Genomic DNA, 10,325 nt, shown 5'->3' on the forward strand with positions numbered 1-10,325 from the left:
TAATCCAGTCTGGTCTCCATTCGACCTGACATTTCCCCACCAGTGGAAGTACATTCAGTAGGCTACAACACATCCAGGTCCCCTAATTAACCACAGATACCTGTTCAAGCCACAGATGCTCCCTTACTTCCTGTGTATAAGTGTTCATCCCAAAGAAAGCAAGAGTCCATGCTTATATCCCATCTCAATATTGTTGGAAGTATGCAGATTAAGGGACATGCTTGAGAAGGAGCATAACATGTTTACAGTGTAATGACATTTCCCAATCATTTCAGTACAACTTTGTGTTAAACTACACTAACAGTGTATCTTCTGATTAGGGGAAGCGGTGACAGACATTGTCCCTGTAGCAGTCTGGGATGTGTTGAGAAAGGTTGCCCAAGTATTCTTGCAACTGCCAAGGGAAAAACAAAACAAAAAGGAAGTCATAATGCCACACATAAAAACAACGAAGCTATGAGGGCTGCTCCGAAAGTAATGCCTATTATTTTATTGACCCACAATATCAGGAGTGGATGTTGGTGATATGAGAGTAGAGGCTGAACCTTCCCACTAGTATTCCCTTACATTTTGTTGCTTTGCAACAGATAGCAGCAGAGGGGTAGTCTGACAAAATGGCATCTGACATGGAAACGAGTATGAAACAAATGAGCTGAATTTAATTCCTCCATGCAGAAAAAATGGCACCCACTGACATTCACTGACCTGCTGAACGTTTATGGAGACCAACCAATGGATGTGAACACAGTGAGGTGGTAGGTGGTGTGTTTCAGCAGTGGCAACAGCAACAGTGGGTCACTTCTGATGGTGCAGACTTTTATGCAGGCTCTCGTTCATTGCTGGTCAAAATGCATAGCTGAAGGTGTTGCCTATGTTGAAAAGTAGTGTGTTGCAGTCAAGAATTTGTATCTGTTTTAGCATTTAGGAGGTATTACTTTCAGAGCAACCCACACACATTGCAGTGGAGGAGACACAGAGACAGGTTTTAGCACATGTACTGCACTGTGAGACTGAGATGAGGCTGAGATACACCCAAGAGAACAAATAGTTAAAGATGTCATAGATTATCGATCAGACAGGAGCAATTGCTGCAGTGCACACAGTTACTTGGAATGGAAAGAAGGTCCTGTATTTATTATGCTGTTCAGCAAAATGTCAATTTGAGAAAATTAGAGAATTGGCAAGAATTAGAGTTAGTAGCAAGTTAGTAGTACTAAATTTGTCTGCTGGGAAATTTGCCTTCTGTCAGTTTCCCAACTAAAAACTGTGAAATTGCAAGTTGACTAGACTGAGCAAAGAAGAACCAGCATTTCCAAAGGGGGATGTTGCCTTGTATCGGCTGATGAAAGACTAGATCTTTGGTCTTCAGTCTTTTTACAGTATGTTATTTATGGTGTTCTCTCATGTCAGTCCTTTTATCTCATCAGGTTTCACATGAATTATTCACAGAAGCTCTGGCTATATGATTTGATTGCTCTTCTAGAATGTATGTTAAATTTAGTTATGCTGCACTTTTCTTAGTGAAGCCTTATTACTGAAACTCACAGTTTAGGAGGATTCAGTCCCCTCCTCCCACTTTCCAACTGTACTTTTTTTTTGTTGTGCTTTTTTTTTTTTTTCCCAATCAGAATGTCACCAGCATAGTGCTAGACAGATCCTCCATTTATACTCTGAGGATGCATTTTCATCTAGGTTTTCACCTCTCAAAAGGTCTCAAATGTCTTGAACTGTGTTCTATTCAAGTGTATTTCTTGTAGGATGCCAGCTGCTTTCCTGGCATTAGGCACAAACGTTGCTGCTAAATTATGCTCTCTAACACAGTTGCTGACATCTTGAATGCAATCTTTATAACACTGACCCCTTGTCTGAATTGAGAGGCATGATGTGGATTATTTCTGTTCTGGACTATTCTTTCTTGCTTTCACTTGTATTGTGTTAGGTAACTGAACTAATTTCTGTGACTCAAAAGTGTCACAATTTTGCAGCTCAGGTTTTGCTATGTTCCTTCCAGGCAACTGGCATCATTATTGATGTTATATGAGGAAGGTTTTGAAATAAGGATGAATTTAAAATATTGTTTCTAGCAGTGAATAAAGAATGTTTTTTGGAAGATCTCTCTGCAAATGTCTGCCTAATGAAAATTGTATAGTGTCATATAAACATTTTGTATCTCTTTCTGCTCATATTTTCTGGACTATAACCCAAAGACAGAAAAATATGCCCTCTGTGAAAAAGAAAAAGCTTTTTGCATAACCACTCATTCAGATGAGGGTGGCCAATAAATTCTGTTTGTAAATCTTAAGACTTACTCAAGTGCCCTCACCTCTGACATTAGTGGTGCTTTACATACCTGAATTTTCTATGCCGGCAAAGCTTGAAGCTTCTTTTTCTGACCCAAACAGTGTGGAAAACATGGCACTTCACAACACCTTCAGTCAGGAGTGCCTTCCAAGAGAACGGATATACAAAGGAAATGAGTGATTCATATTAATTGCAGTAGTGCTTCAACATTTTGATTATGTTTGAGTTTGTGTGCTTATGTTGTCCAGGATTAGCAAGATGAAGAAACAGTGTTCTTATCAGGAACTGTAACTAACTTTCTTTTAAATGATTCAATACAACTTTCTTTTGTTTATAATTTCAGTTTGAAATCAAGAGCATCTACAACCCCAAGCATCAATGCTCTTCAATATCTAATTTCACAGTTTTCTTAACACATATCTCATGTTATTTATTATAGTCAGTGTCATCCCAACACCTTTGTCTATTCTTGCTATATTTTAAATGGCTTAGCTCGTAAGCCATCAATCATAAAACTTGAAACATATTTTAACTTCAAGTAAGATCGGTTTAGAAAGAAAACAAGTCTTGTATGGCCTAATTGAGTACATTACTCACATCTCTAAGTGATAAATGCCTGTTCTGGAAAAGAAAACTTTATTTTTGGAGTTTTGATATATATCAATAGACAGAAACAAAAATTTCAGTTTCTTGATGGCCCAGAGCCATGCAAGCTTTTGATAATTCTAGTACTTTTAATACAGGAAAGGCTCTTCAGAGCTGAGTATCAGTGTTCAGAAGTATCTCAATTGTTTAATCAAATGTAAGTATTATGTTTGTTTGTTTTATTTCAGTCAGAAGTTGAATGGAGGAATGATCATAAAATCATGTAATCATTAAAGTTGGATAATACCTCCAAGATGATCTAGTCCAGTGGTTCACCTACCACCAGTATATCCTCAATAAACTACACTCCCTAGTATCACACCTACACATTTCTTGAACACCTCCAGGAACAGCAACTCCACCACCTCCCTGGGCAACCTGTTCCAGTGACTCACCACTTTTTGAAGAAGTTTTTCCTAACATCCAACCTGAACCTATCCTGGCACAACTTGAGATTTTCCCTCTTCTCCTATCAATATCCTATATCCTATATATCCTATCTTCTATCAATATCCTATTAACTGCTTTGGCAGGGGGGTTAGACTCAATGATCTCTAGAGGTCCCTTCCAACCCCTTCAATTCTGTGATTCTGTGATCCTATGACATAACTTAGGAAAAACAGAAGTCCCTCTTCTAAGGACATTAAAAAAGTCAGAATCAATGTTTTCAATTACTTGGTATGTATTAATGCCTCCCCTCCTATAAGCTACCATACACAAATATTTCTTCGTTTGATTTTCTCTGAACTTGCTTCTGACGCTATACAAAAACAAAGTTATTTTTAAATTACGAACAGATATGTGAATTGATCATGTGGTTCTGCCTCCCTGTTATTAAGAAAAATAACAGTACATCAATAAAAAACCCAGTATTGAAAGTTATGAAAAAAAGAAACAAACCAAAAACATTCAGCTCCGTAGTAAAAAGTATTGAAAACATAGCAATCATTTTTATAATGCAATTTTAATTCAAAAGAAAATAGACAATTTTACTTATTCCATCAAGTCAGTTGTACTAGCCACATTTACCAGGTGATGCTCATTTCATTTTACAGGTAATTTATTGCAACTGCAACACTGACTCTGAGACTGTTCACAAAAATAATTTATCTTAAGTAAACACCATTTGCCACTAATGATGGGGCAAAACAAACTTGCAGAGCATTTATGAACAGTAACATCTCTCTCTTTCAGTACACATTTGCGAACCGATCTCTGCTGTTTGCAGATGAATTAAGCATGGCTTGAAGAATCATTAAAGCCATCTGCTTTGATGAGAAAAAAAAAAAAAAAACAAAAAAAAAAACTGCTGTGATCATTTTATTGAACTGACAGAAGCTAGAGACAATTTTATGTTATTTTTTAGCATCATTTACCCTAAATTTGACATCCTGTCTAAAAAATGAGCATTGTTATCAGTTCTCACTGTACTTATTTGGAAGCACATTTTCAGAGTAGGCAGCTTATACAGGTGAGTCAAGGTATTTGTTTTGCTGGTCTGCAACAGATGGATGAGCCTGTTTTTCAACCATTAAAATCTGTAGTTACAACAAACTAAATGTTTATGAGTTCTGTGGAAAGCTTAATCTTATTCTGAAATGATAAGTACTAATAAACATAAAAATATCATCAATGTTTCAGTTACAAATTAGTTCGCATGGTCCATTTAAATATATTATTTTCCACAGAATGCTCTACAGTTACACAAAGGGTAACAAATCAGTATGTTAACATAGCAGGTTTTTAATTTCCAGGTACATACTTTTAGACTAAATCCATCTCATTTATCTAGCACCAGCTTCTAACAACTTTCAGAATCATAATACTTCCCTTTTATAAGACCCTTTTTATGTTTTAAATACTATGTTTTCAGTAGATTTTGTCTCAGAGAGCTTTCAGTGGTATTTCACTGAATCCAGTATTTGACTTATTCCACCAAGACTGACTCACCTGAAAAACATTACATTATTCATAATAGCAGCATTCCTCAACCACTAACAACAATGACTTATTCTGTGTTTAGAATTTCTAGGATTGAATCTTCTGTATTTAGGATACATTGCTTATGATATGGCCAAATGCCTTCTCACATTAGAAATTATATGTACTATAATGCTCTTATCAATTACACAAGGAGAGTGGTGAATGTATCTCTAGAAAATGTCACTTTTTTTCCTTTGGGATCCTAAACAAATAGTGAACTTCAGATTTTTTTTTTCCTCTAATTTTCTTTATTTATATAGATTTGAGGGTGTTTTTTGTTGTTTGTTTGTTGTTGTAGTTGTTGTTTTCATGAATAAATTCAGCTTTGCTTTTCTCATTTTTCACTTTATCCTCACACTTGTCAACATTAAAAATATAAATATCTTTATCGACTTACTTATTCTTCCATACTTTGTGGGCTTGTGGTCTCATATTAAAGGATTCTGAAATCCTTTCTTATGAGCTCCTCTCATCCTGTCCTACCTGTCCAGAATGTCACAGAAGACAACCTTTAACTTTACCTACATATTATCCTCTCTATAATAAAATTCCTTAGTTCCTCAGGCATTCAGTTTAGTAATATCTTTTGCCTCTGGAAATGAAGAATCTTCACTACAAATCTAGTTTAGCTTCTTCTTTCCTTAGATCAAATGATATAAATTTTTGAGGCAAGTTGTCTTTTAATTACCAGCTCTTCTAAGACATCATTACTTTTCAAGTGTAAAAGAATAATAAAAACAAAAAAAGAAAAAATAATCAACATTCATTATTTAGAATAACTTAACCTTGATTTTTTGCAGCTTTTTCTTCTGCAGCCTCTACTCAAAAGCTTAAATCCTTTAGAATTTGGATTTTGGGGGTAAAAAATATTTCAAGAGGACAAACTATGTTTTGAGATGCATTAAGCACAGCATAGCCAGTCAGTCAAAAGAGGTGATTCTCTTGCTATAGACTCATCTTCAATATTGTGTGCAGTTCTGGACTCTGCAATATAAAAGTGATGTTAAAATACTTGAAAGTTTCCAGAGGAGGTCAGAAAAGGTCGTGATAGGGCTGGTAGGCATGTCCTATGAGGAGAAGCTAAGGGCACTTTCTGTTGCAAGGCAACTGTATTTCTTTCTTCAACTTCCTGAGGAGGGGAGGCTCTAAGCTGTCAGGCAGTTGGACTTGGTGATGATATCTGTAGGTCCCTTCCAGCTGAACTATTCTATTCTATTCTGTTCTATTCTATTCTGTTCTCTTCAGTTCAGTTCATTGGTCTGTGTAGATTAAAAACATTAACCCAGGAATGAAGATGGCAAAAATCTGTACAAACTTTGTTTTTAATTTCAAACATGTGCTGTACACTTTCCAAAATACTATACCAATATATTGAAACAGAGTCAATCTGTCAAAAAGTTCTTATTTCATAAAACCATTTATCATGTAGTAGAATATCCCATAAGCTTTTCCCACTACATTAATCCTTATCTCATTTTCACACTTCTCAACTTTTCCAAGGGTTGTTAGAACATGACTGATGTTCACTTGAGCACTTCCATTTTTAAAAGCTTTGACAACTTCTGATGCAGCTGTAATGTATTCATTCAGGTGATAATTTGTCCCAACACGAAGGACAACCAGTATCCTGAAAAATAAGGAATGCAATCTGTATTCTATACAAACTGTTGCAAAGCTAATGGTTCGGAAAGAAATTAACAATAAGGAGCATCTGCCTCTAATTCACTCACATCTCTTAAGTTTGTTTCCCTTCATTCTTAGTCTTTTCTATATATTCTCCTAATCTCTACTACTACAGTAACCCTTATACTTCCTTTAGCTCTACTCATAGAACAATCCTCTCCTTCTTTTCTTCACTTTATTGCCACTTGTTCTACTTCTTTTTCCATTTGTTTACCTCTTCAGTATTCTCAAAGGAATTATACATATCCTTCTACTTGTCCTCTACTTGCCAGTCCCCTACTTTCCCTTGTGGTCACACACTTCTACATCTTATGAACACCAAGAAACAGGCTCCAAAAGTTGGTAAGCTTTGAGTTTTCAGTATTTCTGGGATGCTTATTTCTTTTCCCTCAATATATAGGTGGTGGAGTCACCATCCCTGTCAGTGTTCAGGAGGCATCTGGATAGGGAGCTAGGAGGTATGGTTTAGTGGTTTTCTGTAGGTATGGTAAAGGGAGAACAGTTGGACTAGATGATCTTGTAGGTCCTTTCCAACCTTGTGATTCTGTGAAATATGATTCTATCTAGAAATCTGTGGTTCTCATAAAAGGCTAAATAATTAGTTTCCATGTTTAAAAATAATACTTTTCATTTAGGATTATCAAATCAATGCACATTTTGGAGCTACAATACAGAGAAAATAATACCATGACCAGCTCTGTGAAGTAAGTCAAATAAGACTGGAATGAAAGGATAAGTCTCTGGGAACAAGAGCATTGAAGCTCATTCATTTTTCCTAGCCATCTGTAGTTCATACAGTCATAGAATCATTAAGGTTGGAAAAGACCTCTAAGATCATCTACTTCAACTGCCCGCCTACCACCAATGTTGCCCACTAAACTATGTTCCTTAGTACCACATCCTTATACTTTCAGGGACAGTGACAGTAATATCCAACCTAAACCTCCCATGATAGAACTTGAGGCCATTCCCTCATTTGACAAATTTTTCACACACAGAAAAGAGTATATTTTTCCTGGTAAATATTAAACAAACATCATCTGTTCTTTCATACTAATGTAAAAATATGCGAACCATTACATATTTAACAATTACAGTAACTATTACAAACTATTACACTGTGAAGTGTGAAAACATTACATCACTGATAACATCATGCCACCAAAGGAGCTAAACTGACAAGGAACACAGCATTCCACCTATATGCACTGGGTTAAGAGCTGAGCCCTTGGGCTCATTCATTTCTCATCTTTTCTCATATGGTTGACCTGTAATTTCCAGCACTCTGCCTTCCTGTCGGAGAAATATATTTGCTGATACAAGATACAGATCTTTGCCAGGTCCTACAAACACAATTGTGCTGTATTTCTGCTAGTGCAGAGGGACTAAAAACAGATCATTAGAGATGTGTTTGATTCTGTACAAGATTATATGAAATATTTTATGAATGCATGAGAAAAGATTTGACATTTATCTCAGACACGAAATAGTATCTGTTAAATTCTATGCAGTATCGCCTGTGCAATCACAGCTCATTACCTAGCTCTCATTACCTATTCCATGATAATTCTAAGAATAAAACAATATATTTCTATAAGAATCTTTTCGCAGTTACTCAACAGCATTATAAAAGACAGAGCTGGATGTTACATAGTGACATTTTTAAAAGAGTAGAACATATGTGGCATGAAACAGTCAAACAGCAGAGACTTAGGTGAGATAAACCATGTACAATATTTTTATGTCACTAATTCCATAATTTTTATAAACTTCCGTGATCAGGCATCTGTACTCCTTCAGTGACAGAATTATGCTGTTGATTACTAAACATCTTAACTTGACTTTTAAAATTGACTGTTTCAGTTGAGTCAAGTGCTTTAGATCAGATTTATCCCAAAATATAGGCAACTTTCTCACACATAATCTTTCTTCTAGAAACTTTTCAGCTTGTACCATATATACATATAAAACAACACAGGCTCTCGTGATAAACTGAAGGTTCTTGCACAAGATTTGCTCTAGGAATAAACTGATCACTTTGCTACTATACCACTGTTCAGTTAGACCCTTTTGAGTGAGCTTACCCTGCCATTCCCAAAAAGAGCTGCTAAAAGGAAGATGAGTACTGAACTATTATGAACTATTATCTCTGTCTTACAGTAGAGATTCACACACTTAGAGGAAAGAGTAGTTGTTCCCTATGTATAAGTTGCAAATATACAATACATAATATACAGTATACGCTACTCAAATAACTTTATATGCATACTAGCCAATCTCAGAATTTCACTTCATCATCAAAGCATCAGTAAAAACAATTTTTTTTTATTCTGCTATCCAATGTAATATAAATATTCTGTATTCTAACTTATGTTAGATCCAACACTTTCCAGCTGGTTAAGATTTTAAGAAGAACTGCCAATACTTGCTGATTCACAAAGTCATGTTACTCATTCTCTCTTTGCCTGTCTTCCACATTTTTCCTACTTCTTCTCTACTATTTTTCATTAGTATTGTACAAAAGCAGCATCTTTTTCTATGTTTGTATATTTGTTTTGGAATAAAAAAATAGTGACTACATTATATCTTGAAATACATATTTCAGTAAAATTAAGATGCTTTTCTTTCAGCCTCACACCTTTAATGTTCTGTACAAACAAGAAACTTACTGAAGATTTATTTGATTTATTTTGAAAGGCTGCCATCTTTACATCAACACTGTTTACTTCAACATCCAACAATTTTCATTATTGTGTTCCTTTATTCTTCACTTTTCCCAACACTTGAGTTTTGGGAATTGAGTTTTCCTTGTGTTAAAATGCTGGGAGAAAAAGCTGCAACTAAAGTTAACAAACTAGGAAAAGTTAGAAACTCCAACTATAGGTTCCACAGTAAAGCTCAGTATTTCCAAAGAACATTACATCACTGTTATTTTTAGTGCAGCTGTAAAAAACAGATTCCAGACCTCACTTCACAAAATACTGCATAAGTGTAAAAGTAAAATAAAGCTGTTACTTCAGAAATCTTATTAACTCAGACCAACCTACTACAGACGTCAGTGGAAACAGTCCTAATAATTTTATTTACCTTCATGTTGATTTGTCCTTAATCTATAATTTGCATTACAACAGCTGCAACTCAGCATATTCTTCCAGAAAATACAAAAAGCTTTTTGGTAACTGCTAAGACAAAACAGAGGATATTTTACATTAGGCAACTAATTTATGGATGTGCCTTGTCAATGCTCCATCTATAAGTCAAAGCAGAATAGCAAGGATTGGAGAATTACAATGACTGTCAGCTGTGTGACAAAACCTCTGTTTCTCTCACAGGCTTGTAGTAATACACATGAAGAAAAAGAAGGTGACATTTGCAATTACAAGGGGAATAGAAGAGGACATGATATGTGGATTGGCATGTAGCTGGGGTACAGAGCTTGTCTCCTCATGGCATGCACAGCGAGCTGATTCATGATGGAACTATGGCTCCTGCAGTAGCCAAGCAGATCCAGCTGTCAGTGATAACTCAGGGAGGAGGCATCACCTTCTACAGGCATGAGAAACAACAAATGCACCATGGGCTCTTTGGAGGAGCTGCTGGAGAAGACATTTCACCATAAACCAACAGAACTTGTGCCTGAAGGATGTAGACTTACTTAGAAGGAAAAGATTTAATCACCTTGTAGAAAAGCCCAAAGGAACAGAATAAAAATT

The 10,325-nt window shown here is 35.7% G+C and overlaps 1 long non-coding RNA gene across 1 annotated transcript; it reads right to left on the bottom strand.

The window, feature by feature from the left end:
• Positions 1-278: 278 nt before the first annotated feature.
• On the bottom strand, positions 279-9,808 carry LOC140247854 (uncharacterized). The gene is made up of 3 exons (XR_011902783.1): positions 9,700-9,808; positions 2,351-2,445; positions 279-394 (listed from the first exon to the last, which is right to left on the bottom strand). It is a non-coding gene; the product is annotated as an uncharacterized lncRNA (long non-coding RNA).
• Positions 9,809-10,325: the final 517 nt, after the last annotated feature.

Source organism: Excalfactoria chinensis, chromosome 2 (genome assembly GCF_039878825.1).
Source record: "Excalfactoria chinensis isolate bCotChi1 chromosome 2, bCotChi1.hap2, whole genome shotgun sequence".
Lineage (NCBI taxonomy): Eukaryota > Metazoa > Chordata > Aves > Galliformes > Phasianidae > Excalfactoria > Excalfactoria chinensis.